Source organism: Talpa occidentalis, unplaced genomic scaffold (assembly GCF_014898055.3).
Source record: "Talpa occidentalis isolate TD23 unplaced genomic scaffold, MPIMG_talOcc4v2.1, whole genome shotgun sequence".
In the NCBI taxonomy this organism is placed as follows: domain Eukaryota; kingdom Metazoa; phylum Chordata; class Mammalia; order Eulipotyphla; family Talpidae; genus Talpa; species Talpa occidentalis.
Genome location: NW_026555331.1, coordinates 35,958,499 through 35,971,909, shown reverse-complemented (window position 1 = coordinate 35,971,909; position 13,411 = coordinate 35,958,499).

Sequence of the window (13,411 nt, the reverse complement as noted above, 5' to 3'; positions counted from 1 at the left end):
CCTACTCCCAAGAGGACAAACAGGCTCTTGGTGCCTCCCAAAGCATTTTGAAAAGCAATAACGTCCTCTGTACCAAGCTTCTGGCCAGGTCCCAAAGAGAGGTGCAAGTACAGGGGAAGAGAAAAAAGCATAGCTGCTCTGCTTGGTAATGGCAGGTCATTAGACCAGCACAATGAGGGTTCAGGGGCAGGAAGCACATGTATGAAACAGACTGGGGAAGGGAGGGGCGAAGGGAGATCCCTCAACCTGAGCTTCCCCTTGATCCCTAAAATAAAGTCCCTTTTTCTATCAAAGGGAGGGAATCACCCCTAAATAGATTTTCTTGTAGCTCCCTTGCCTCTCTCAGCAGAAACTTATTGGAAATATCTAACTCTCTCTACTCCCGTTTTCCATTTCAATTCTTCAATAATTCATTCACCTATGTCTTCCAAATGTTTAACAAACTCTTAATATGTGCCAGGTATTTTTGCAGGTGCTGAATCCCTGTACATCCTAGAGAGAGAACAGAAAAGCACATAAATATGCAATGGAAAAAAAATGTCAGGTGCCGTGAAGGAAAATCAACAGGGCTAGGGGGTGGAGAGCAATCCTCTTCTCTGAGGACATGAAGCTTGATCAGACATGAAGAGCAAAAGGAGCACTATGGGCAGAGTTGGAAAAGAGTATTCAAGATGGGAACAGCAAGGCTGAGGTGGGAGGCCACGTGGAGTGCTCCCAGAGCAGGTGAGGAGAACAGTACCTGACAGTGGCAAGCAGGGAACACGGGGAAGAAATGAAGGAGAAGAGGTAGCTGTAGCAGAATCGTGAGGTATTTTACAGCTGGTGATCAGATCAGACACTGGATTGCGTCCTGAGTGTGACAAAGAGCCACTGGAGATGAGCACAAAGGAGTGACATGATCACTGGCTGTCTGTGCACAATATTCTAGAAGGGGATGGAGAGGAGGCAAGACCAAGGAAAAACAAGAGAGGAAGCGAGACCAAGAGGGCTGCGAGCACTAGCCCGGTGGTCAAGGAGAAGAGGCGTGGTTAGATGAGAGAAGATAATGAAGGAAGACATGATAGGAGCTACTGAGGGGTGGGGTGTGGGAGCAAGAGAGAAAGCACAGGAAAGTCCCAGGTGGTGGACCTGGATGCAAGAATGAGCAGTGATCCTCCCAACAGAGATGGGAAGAGAGAACACAGCGTGGATGGCAGTCCCACCAACAGAGACCAAGAAGCACAGGTGTGGGGGAGGGAAATAAAACCACTTTTGACCTTCTGATCAGTTCATCAGTGTCCACCATCAAGGAACTGTGGCTATTAGAATGGGCTATTACTTCTTTCCAGTATATTCATAACAATCTCATCACCACTGGGAACTGAGGGAAGAACAGAGGACCACGTATGCCACATTCAGCTCACTTGTGCAAAGACCATGACACACAGAGATGACCAGAAAGAGAGTGAGAAACGCGATGAGATGAGGTCTGTGAGAAAGGCAGGGGCCAGATCATGAAGGCGCACTAACTGTGACATATCCAGTTATTTAAATTTCCTGTGCCTCAGTTTTCTCATCCACAAAATGGGGACAGGAAGGATGATGAGAGACCTCATTGAGTAAAGTTCTTAAAGCCTAGGACACAATTAGTATTATCAAGATGTTGTAAAATTTTAAAATACATATAGTTTTGGGGCCTCCCTGGTGGCGCATGCTGTTGAGGGCAGCGCTGTGAAGCTGTCCGCAGCCTCTGCAGTGCCGGTTCAATCCCCACCGGCCACAGAGATACTCACATGGCACAGCAGACCTCTCCTGCCTCACCCACTGCTCCCTCAATAGTGTATTTCATCAGTCTGCCTCTTCTGTTCCCCGCTCTGTCTCTGGTGAATCCTCTCACCCTCCCACACCTCTGGCCTGTACCCTGGTTCTTGTATAAATAAATCTTTAAAAAAAATAAAAATATAGTTTTGGTCTTTTTCCAAAGCAATGGAAAGAAATTTGCACTGAATGATGTATCAGGTCATACAAATGAAAGTAAGTTAACACTTAAATACACCTCTTTGGTGGCTATGAGATTGTGATGTTTATATTTTAGAGGTCACAGCAATAACTGAGATTTCTTTCAAGTGCATTAAATTATACTTTAATGACCTTAAAAGATATCAGACCTGCAAATCGTGTACTTAAACACTAAAGTTTATATACATGGTACCTCTTAGTTTCTTGACCCAGAGCCCTCTTCGGGATTTCTGCTAATTCTCAAGGGCTTGGTTTTGTTCCTCTAAAGATAAACTTCAGTGGAAAAACTGGTGACAAAGAAATATTTCAAAGGTGTAAAGGAAGGAGAAATCAATGGTCCTGGCAAGGACTGCAGTTAGATACCCTTGATCCCTGAATAGTTAAATAAGCCTAGTGTGGGGCTCTCCCTTATAAGGTCACCCCATCCAGTCACCACCATCTCTCTCATGTACCCAGAGATAGCTTAAGATTACTGCAGCCAGGTACATTCATCCCTGGACAGAATGTGACCATGAAAAGGGCCAGATTATACAAGGTCTCATTAAAAGCAACCAGGAGATAAAAAGGGGTGGGGGAGGGGGAAGCAATATGTGGTTTGGTGTTTTGGACAGATAAGCAGCTCAGGTATGGAGGCTTAGAGATAAGGAGATGGGTCAATAATACAAGCCTGCAGATGAGAACCTGACCTAAAAATCCTTAACCACAAGGAAACAAGGGAGATGAATCCTACCAACTTCATATAAGCAGACTCAGCAACTCAGCTGCAGGTATTTGGATATGGGTGCAAGGGATCCAGCCTACGAGATGGGAGAAACAGTGACATAAAGAGCAGAGATTCAGAACACAGCATCACAGGCAGATTGACATGGCAGGAAAGGAGATCAGGGATCGACTTGGAACACAGCACATTTGAACTTTATGTAGGAAAAGCTGTGCTATGATTAGTAGGCCACATTTTTCTCTTCTGCTTGTTAACATCTGGGCTCCAGAGCCACTCGGACTGGGGGTGCAGCACAGTTCAACAAAGGTTTATTACGCGCCTCTGTGTTCCATGCCTAAAATCAAGCTTCACATCCATTGTTTCACTTAATCTTTACAACAACCTCAGACAGGAGGTATGACCAGCCTCATGTTGATGTGTGAGGGAACTGTGGCTCAGAATGGTGAGTTAATTTTCCCATGGGCAGCCAGCTCTTTGTACCACAAGCTTCCCCCACTCTCTCCATGGCTACACTGAACACCCCTTCTGGGCTCTTCCATTCTGGCCCCATGCTCTGAGTTCTGAGGGAAGAAATGTGTTCCTTTATTATTATTTCTGGTTGGTTAGAAATCTAAAAAAATATTTGCACTGGAAAGAACCCTCCTAAGCCTTCCTCACCACCTCCTACCAGGGAATAGCAGCAAAGCCTAATGCTAAGGGGCACATTCCTGAATCAACCACGGGGTCAGTTGTTCCCCAACAATAATTAGTCATGTCACCTGAGGCAGGTTATTTAACTTTTCCATGCCTTGATTTACCCACTTGTAATAAGGTATTTAGTACAAAACTGATGTGGCTATTGTGAATATTACATGAGTTGATATATAGAAGGTATTTACAACAACTTCTGGCATGTCACAAGTACCACATACAGACAGATATTATTGTGACAGTATATGTCATCCCTACGACATGAATTCTACTGCCAGTCTCCTAGAGATCCTGTAACCTAATGGAAGTTGTCTGGCCCCCTGACCCTGGAAATGAGATATTACTATAAACCAAACTTGCTAGTGCTTCTTTTAACATTCATATTTGTCTTTTACCAATTTAAATTCCTTCATTCATTCCATGAGATCTCACCATTAATCTGGTGCAACATATCAGATTAGAGCTTTTGAAGATTTTAAGAAATGAATCAGAAAAATACCTGCCCAGAAAAAGTTCACTCATTTTGTCAATTCAGTCCAACACAATGATTATTTAGTTCAAACAACAGTCAACTCAGTAAAACCTGGGGTACTTTTTGGTCTAAGCTTCCCTCTCTTCCTTCAATCAGAAAAAAATAAGACATGAATCAGAGATGATAGTTACTGATTTGGACATCATGGTGGCATCTCCTGTTTCTTGAGTAAACTCAGGGAACACCCGGGATGTCTGTTTCACGTTCCAAGAGGAAATGTTAAGCCAGAGATGTTAAGTGCTTTAGCCAAAGTCACTGGGCTAATTTCCATCACAGGTGGAAATAAAATCCATGGATCCAACTCCAAGCACAGAGAGGTTTTCGCTAGCACATACCCACTCTACATCCTTCTTTTCTATAGGGCGCTGTTCAACATCTTTTTAATTCTATCAGTAAAAAATAATTGAGCAGGCATCACAGCAGTGCAAATTATATAAATATTCTGCTATATTAATATGTTAATTATATTATAAAACCTACACAAACTGTGAATTTGAAAGTAGAGATTGTTTTTCTTTACCTCAATAGTTCATTTTGTGCACAGCTGAGTCAGATGGACCTTAGAGACCCCAGCTCTAGGTCCCACCCATAGAGACCCCAGCACTGGCTGCTGTCTGGGCAGCTCGTGGAAACAGCATGGAATCTGGCATCACCTGAGTCACCACTAAAGGGCTTCTGTGGTTGGATCTGTATTCCATTACCACTGTAACAAGGCAACACACCTTTAGTGACTCACTAACTCCTGAGTTCTGGGCACTGCATGGCTCAGTCAGTTCTCTGATAAGTGTCTCACAAGCTGGACACAAGCTGTTGGCAGGGCTACATTCCTTTCTGGAAGCATACGGGAGAATGTTTCCAGGTTCATTCAGGTTGTTGGCAGAAGTCATGTCCATAAGGTTGTAGAACTAAGGTTCCTATTTCCTTTGCCAGCTGTTGGCCAGGGGTTGTTCTCAGCTTCTAGAAGCTGACATTTCCCTGCTTAAACCCCCTCATCTGCAAGTGAATGATGGTGGGTTGAGTCCTTCCAACACTTAAAATCTCTCTGACTTCCCTCCTGCATTATCTCTTTCTTCAACAGCCAAATTACTTCTCTGTGTCTCAATTTCTTCAGTGGTGAAAGAGGAAAAACCATCTACCTCACATGATCAATTTGAAGATTAATTGGGATGATACATATAAAAAATTATTTTAAATACTTTAAAGCAGTAGATGTTGGGAGAGATGAGATTTGGGGAAAATTAAAAGGGAAGAAGGACAAGGAAGCTTCTCTGTGCATTTAAGAGGATCAGTATTACTCTGAAACTGTAACAGGGTGGTCCCCAGGAAAGGGGGAGGTTCCCTGCCCCACCCAAGGGAGGGTGGAGCTGAGCAGGAAGAGGAGAAGCTGGAGAAGAGACTAAGGAAGGAAGCAGGATGGAGCCAGGAGACCTGGAGGAGGCGCATGGAGCCTAGAGACACGTGAAGAAACTGCGCTTGTCTTTTGGTCGTAGACTGGGTGACACAGATGTGGGTGAGACCCATGGGGAGGTGACAATGGCAGTTTTTATCTTGATGTTGATTTTGCTCTTTTCCTTCCGGGCTTGTCTGGTTATTTCTGACCCTTTGCTGTGGGTCCCCACTGGAAGATGCTTTAGACTTGTGGCAGGCTTTGGGGCTTTGCTCTGGGCCAATCCCATTTGGATGGACTTTTACCCACGAGGGGACGGGTAACTTTGGGTGCTTCATTTATAAACTAGACTCTTTGCCTTACCTGTATTGTTTCCTAGTTTTATTAAAGTTCCTTCCCATTAAAGTCTTATATGTTTTGTGCTGATGCGGCGGATGGCAGAACCCATTTAGAATAGGCAGGTTTGCAGGGTTTGGGCTGCCCCTCTCCCTGTCCTATAACAAAACTAGGAGAATGGGTTGAGTGTTCACAGAGCACTAAATTAAGGAAGATTTTATTTGTACAAAGCATTTGTAGCTGCTACAATGGTACATAAATGTTGGAAATTTTTATAAAATGCATGCCAAATGAAACCCAAATTAATTTTAAAGCTACTGAGATCCATCTGCATCTCCAAAAGTATCATCATTTAAAATATTTTTAAGTAAAACTGCACATAAGCTGGGTAATAACATAGAGCCTATGGATATGAAAACACCATTTGGTGATAGCACGCATGCCCTGGACTCTACAGACATTGTCATGGGGTCAAATATTAATTTCATTCCTCATCTGTGAAATGGGAATAACAACCATTGCACTTACTTAGGATTGTTGTGAGATTAAAGACTCTATGTAAAATGCTCAACACAATGCCAGACTATAAATATTACCTATTATTTTATCACTTAATTTAAAAGAATGAGACTATGGTGGTGAATGAGTCATAAAGTCAAAAATATGGCAACCAGTAACATACTACCTGCTCACAGCTCTTATTAATAAAACAAAAAGACTCATGCCTCAAAAACATAAAAAAAACAATATACAAGAGAATTAAAAAATATATCTTGCAGGTCACAGTAAGTAATAGGCATTTTACCCATCGTGTACTTTAGTATGATTCTGTTTCTTTGTGGTCTACAGGACTTGCAGCAATAATTTAGCTAAGCGCAAAGAGTTGTGTGAATTTGCAGTTTCAGCGACCAGGAGTTCTGGAAGATGCTTCTGGCAGGTGCGCCTTCATCCTGAGAAGATTTAGTCAGTGCAGGGTTGCCTACATTGTTGACACCTGCTGGTTTTTATAGCACAAGCTCACCTAAGAGTAACGGCAAAGGAGAGGACCGAGCTGAGACAGATGCATGACACTCTGGGCGTGAGTAAACCGCATTATCCAGCTGCACTTCACATATTCAAGTATGATACACACGGCTGCAACCTGGCTACATTTCTGGCAGAATTTCAAGACACTCTGAACTTGTATGCCCCCCAAGAGACCTGTTGAGGAACCAAAAGAAAGTAAAATGAGAGATTTAAAATATCAAATGCCTTACTGCCTGATGTGTTACTGTTTAACGGGTGTAATTTAAAATGAAAATCAAAAGATTTTTCCCTTCAATGTGACAGGCTCTGGGGAAACACTTAAAATAGAAAATATGAAGCAAATCCATGGAAAGATTCTAGGAGGGAAAAAAGAAAGAAAGAAAACACTAGAGGTAAAGTCAGTAAAAGAAAAACTATAAAAGAACAACAAAGAGGTTTCTGAATGGCTACAAACTAGAAGAAAAACTAAATTTTAAAAGCCTTGTTGATTTCTTCATGTGAACGAACATTTATTAAGCACCTACTATGTTCAAGCACTATGCTAGGGACCCTTAAAGAGCTAACCTCGAGGAGGGGTGTCAAGGACAGTAAACAGCAATTATAAAACAGAGAGGGAAATTTTGTGAAGGAGTGTGTAAAAGCAAGATGCTGTGAAGAGGACAGAAGACGGCCTCCTAGCTCTGGGGAAAGAGCTAGGGAAAGAGGAAGATCAACCCAAGAAAATAAATCCTGGTGAACAAAGAAAGGAGATAGAGCTGTTTCCCCTCGAGCTAGGCAGTCACTAGCTGATTACCAGGACCTGAAGCAAGTCCTTCTCTGTCCCTCAGTGTTCCTGTGCATAAATGAAGGTTCATGGGTTGATCAGCCAGAGACTCCTACAAATACTCAAACTAGAGTATTGAATGCAAGGTAAGGATTGCATTCTTCACGCTCCTTGCATTCTTCACGCTCCTCCTCCAATCTGTCAGCCATACCAACTGGTGCTACCTTTGATTAAATTTCCCGTATCTGACCTCCACTCCCTCCCTCCACCCATGGCTATGATGGCAGAGCAATACCTCTCATCTGGATGGATGCCAACACCTCTCCTCCATCACCCATGCTCAAGTGCAGCCAGGGCAAGCCTGTTCCTTTGGCGCATGGCCTTTCTCTTCCCAGCAGGCTGCAGCGGCTCCCAGTGTCCTGGGGCACACACCGCCACCCCATCTGTTCTGCTCCCTGCACATGTCCCTCCAGCCACACTAGCCTGCTCACCATTCTCCCAGGACTCCTTACATAGTCCATGGTCTGTGCTCCAGTATTTGCCTGATTTTACTTTGCTGGTATCCTGGTGTCCTTCAAGGCTTCGCTCAAATTTCACCTTTCAATGAGAACTAGATGGTTCCCTGACCACCTTGGGAATGCCAGAACTTACTTCTACACCCCACTCCCTTTGATAATCTGATAATTTATAGATTTAGTTTATATACTTACTGTTAACTGTCCCTTTACTCCCCTCTAGAAATTAAGCTCCAAGAGGGCAGGAATCTTTGACTGTTTTGCTAACCTGTAGCCCCCAAGTCTTAGAACAGTGCAGAGTAGACAGTAGGCATCTGATGGATATTTTTGAAAGAGCAAATACATCATTCTAAAGACAAATATGATAAGCAAGCAGATGACAGGACGGATAAGACTCCTGGTCCCTCTCTCACCCCGCAGCTCACATGGTAGCTGACAGCAGATAAATGAGAACTATGGGTCCTCACCAGTTAGCGTCCCAAAAAGCATGGTGGAATAGAAAGTGCTGCATGTGGGGCCTGAGACAGAATTCTGGTTTTGATTTTGCCACTGCTGTCACACATCACTTAGCAATGGGAACTCTTTCTAAGAAATAAGTAATTAGGTGATTTCAGCATTGTGTGAATAATGATGGAGTGTAATCACACAAACCTAGATGGTACAGCATACTACACACCCAGCTCTACTGGGACCATCACAGATGCAGTCTGCCCTTGACAGAAATGTTGCAGGGAACATGCCTGCGTCATGTGACCTGGGCCTCTGTGGTCTTGTTCATAAAAGGAGGGATATGATCAGGGAAAGGCAAAACTCTGCCCTCCAGCCAAATCCAGTCCAACTTCCTGCTTTTATAAACAAAGTCTATTAGAACGCTGACATGCCCATTTGTTTACATAATGTCCATGGCTGCGTAAGTGCTACATCTGTAGGGCTGAGCTATGACGACAGGGATACTATGGACTGCAGAGCCTAAAATGTGTGCTCTCTGGCCCTTGACAAGAAGTTTGCTTACCCCTGGGCTAGACCTCCAGAAGATAAGCCCCAGAGGAGCAGTCTTTGTTTTGTTCCCAGCCTCTCTTCAAGAGATGAAGGACACCAGGACATCAGCAGGGTAAAACCAGGCAAATACTGGAGCACAAACCATGGACCATGTAAGGCATCCTGGGAGAATGGCAAGAGGGCCAGTGTGGCTGGAGGGGTGTGTGCAGAACAGAAAATGGGGTGGCGGTGGCGGAGAGAGGTCCTACACACCCCTGTGCCTCAGGGCACTGGGAGCTGCTGCAGCCTGCTGAGCGAGGAAGGTCATGCTCTGAAAGAATAGGCTCTGAAGAAGCCAGCCTGGCTCATGGTAGGTAGTCAATAAATGTTTGGATAGCTCAGAGGTCTTCATGCCACTTCACTGAGCCCTTGAGTAGTTTAAATGATAATAACAGTAGCTGACAGTCAGCACCGCGTGCCAGGAAGGCACTGCGCTCTGCATTTATTTTACACCAGCTCCTGTCTTTAATCCTCACAATCCCATGAGGCAGGTTTTGTTCCTATCATTCCACTTCAGAGATGGAGAAACCTAGGCACAGAAGTTCAGTAACTTACCCATCTAAGTAAGTGGGAAAACTTAAGCTCTGAACCTATGTCTAACCCCAGGGTTCACAATTTTAACCATTGTATCACACAAACTCTCAAGGAGCCAAAGGAACTAGGGCAGCGATTCTATCAGCCTTGGCTGTTGATTTCTATACATTCTTTTTTGAAAAAAAGAAAAATTAATGGGGTTTTTTCTATTGTGTTAATATTTTATTATAATTACCTTTAAATAAAGCAGATAATATATTTTTTGACTTGGATGACATTCCTAATAGTGATTTTTTTTTTTAAGTTAGAAAACAACCTAACTCAACCTGATTAAGTTACATTAAGTTTCTAAAATCCAGTTTTAGCAAGAATTACTCCAAAGAAAAGAGTGAATAAAATTGCCACTTGAATCCTGAAATGCTTCCGGTCTTCGTGCATGGGGGAACCCACAAAACATTGGGCATGAGCCCACTGCCAGACTCACCCCCAACTGCAGGAAAGAGAGAAGACTCATTGTTTCTCAAGGAAAGAATACCTAAAAAGTCAAACGTAACTTTTATGTTCACTGCACTCTCCAAAACATATAGGGAAAAAAATTATTCAAAACAACTCAGAATCTAATTTACCTTTGTTGCCTCCCTTGCTGTATAAGCTTAAAGGATGAGCTGGAAAGCAGCACAACACATCCACAATTCCAAAGTCTGAATCTGCAGCTGGTATGACAATGAAGTGACATGAAATTTCACTCCAAATTCCAAGGCTACTGCTCTTGGCCCTAAACTGCTCTTATTTTTCAGCATGGGAGCACATGTTTTCCAACACACATAAGTCAGGCCAAGGATAATCTCTAGGTCATTAATTAAGCCTTGTGTACAGGCATGCACACCATAGCATCGTACATAGCATACGGAGCCATAAACACTACGTGGAACCGGCAACTATAAATTATGAGCAGATAATTCCCTTGAGCTTCATAAACCATAAAAATGAACCTCAAGTGGTTTGTGTAGTCATTTGAATCCCAGAAGGAAATACAGCAGCGCGATTCAAAAGTTGCTTATTGTTTATTTTTATATAATGGATGGATCCTACTTCTCAATTCACGCGTGCCCTCCCCCCCTTGGGGCTATCCATCCTCATGCTGACTCTCCCTGTCAGCCACCCCCTCCCAGCCCAGTTCCCCCCAAGGTCTTCCCTCTTCACTGAAAAGGGCCCTCCATGGCTGGAGCAGAAAGGCAGTCTGAGGGGAGATTGGGGCTGCTTCTCGTCTCATTAGCAAATTTTAATAATTCACGAGAGCAGTGTAACACTTGAGAATAAATCAATGGCTTTTTTTTCCATGGGTTGCAGCACATATAACACTGCATTCCATGTATTATGACACACTTATGGATTTGGTGAAACAATGGTTATTGAGTGTTAATTTCCTTGTTAAAATATTATTTTAAATGATTTCTCTTCTCAGCTTGAGAATATGCCTATTCTCAAATTCCTCAAGTCTTCATTCTAAACCATTATGTCCTTTCCTTGAATCCCATACATTCACAGGTATTGACCTAATGATGAGAAATCAAATATTTAATGATCACTGCCTATGTGCTTAGAAATGTGCAGTAATTAGAAGGATGTTTTCTCCTCTCAAGAATGTGCAATCTGGTAAAAGAAACATGAATTAATCAAATAATTAGATTAAAAAAACTGCAGTGAAGAGAGCAAGAAAATTAAAAGACAGGTAAACCAGGGCTGCCTTTGAACTCTGCTACTTCTTAACTGTGTGGTTCTAGGTAGGAAAATTCAATGCTCAGAACAATAATTTTCTCTTCTGAATAATGAAGATGATATGATCTGTCATTCTGAGTGGCTCTGAAAGTTAACAGTATATACTCTTGTTTGCTATATGCCTTAGGGTAAATTGGATCACTCTTCAGTGCCCCAATTTCTTCATCTGTAAAATAGGGATAATAAGTGTTTTTCTCATGAGGTTATTCTGAGAATTAAATGTGTTACTACATGTAACGCATGCAGGAGAATGCCTGGTAAGTAATAACTGCATTTATAAATATCAGTGGCTATGATTGTTGCTATCTGTAATGCCATCAATTCCAGACCATTTAGTAGGTATTAAAAAGTATTAAACATAACATCATTAATAAATGAGACAATAAATGAGTCATACCAAAATGTATAATATAGGTTAAAATAATCTTTTAAAAGTAGAGAAACATCCTAAAGAAGTGAACGCAGGAACTGGAACAGGTATTTGTACACCCATGTTCACAGCAGCATTATTCACACAGTCAAAAGGTGGAAACAGCCTAAGGATCCCTTGATGGATGAATAGATAAACAAAAGGTAGTACTGTCACGTGATGGAATATTATTTAACCCTAAAAATGGAAAAAGTTCCAACACCATGTTACAATATGGATGAAACCTGAAGACATAGTGCTAAGTGAAATAAGCAAGTCACAATAGGGCAAATATTGTGTGAATCTATTCAGATGAGATTTCTAGACTGGTCAAACACATAGAGATAGAAAGTAGAATGATAGTTTCCAGGGCTGAGGAAAAAGGGACCAGGGAGTTAGTGTTTTGGACACTGATTTAAACAAGGGAGTTGAGCAAAGGTAAGTCCAAAAAATAAGTATGCAGAATGAACTGGAAGGGCTAAGAAGCTAAATTCAAGGAGGTAAACTAAGAGAATCATGTCAGGATCTAGGCAAGGAGTTATGGGAGCCTGGATTAAATAATTATAATCAGAACGGAGGGAAATATTTGGGAGAAAGCCTTCATGTAGTAACTGACTGAATGTGGAAAAGTCAAAAGTAAAGATAATTTTTTTAATGAGTTAAAATTTTTGCTGTAGATGGTTGAAATTATTTGGTTTTATCAATTAAGGCAGAGAATAGCAGGATGAAGATATTGAATGGGCAGAGTTTTGATTTCAACTGAAACTGAGCTTCTGTGTTTATAAGAAGAAGGAAATATGACAAGAGAGTGGAGTTGGAAGTCTGACAACTCACTTACACATGTCATTATCTAGGCTGCCACCTCCTCAAGCTATTTCAGGCCACTTTCCTGTTTTCCATTCATTTAAAGGCCTTGTCTTCACAGAGGCTATTTTCCAAACTACCTCATTACCAGCACAGAACTTCAAAAGAGGAAAAAAAAAAAAAAACAGTAAGTTCAATTGTTCCATCAACATTCAGTTGGAGATGATATTAGAATGAAATTTCTGCATAATGAACTTAACATCTCTGTTTGAGGGAAAGAGTAACCTGGAATAAACATCAGGAGGATGTCTTTTAAGGTCCCTGTATGACTTTAAACTGGGGAAGAGATGTCCCTTACTTTCCCTCCTCCCACTGAACTGTGCCTTTGGGCCAAAACTAACTTTGGCCTCTTGCCTGCCCAAACGGACTGACCAGGAAAAGGCCAAAGTTTAGAGGACCCACAAGTGCTAACGGAAACAATCCAAGGCACGCTCTTGTTTCCTCTTGATTATTACACCACTACACTTGCTGCAGCTTTGCACCCAGAAGCCACAGCTTCAGGTAGAGGCTTTCAGACTCATATATGCTGGTAGTACAGCCAGTTTTGTGACAGAATCATGGTAGGGTGGAATGCTTTTATCTCTGTCTCATGGAGATAGCCTTGGGGTAACTAAATCCGCTGAAAGCAGTCTTTTTCTCCCAAGGGTAGACGGGCTTACAAGGACACACAGACAGCACTACCCCAAAGCTAGAGGGTATCCTCAGAACATCCACAGGCTACCTGTGGTCAAAAGCTATGGAAAAGGAAGCAGAATTGGTTGACAATTTAAATCAGTGCTATGCCAATGCTGGACTTCCTTGGGGAAAAATTATTTCTCA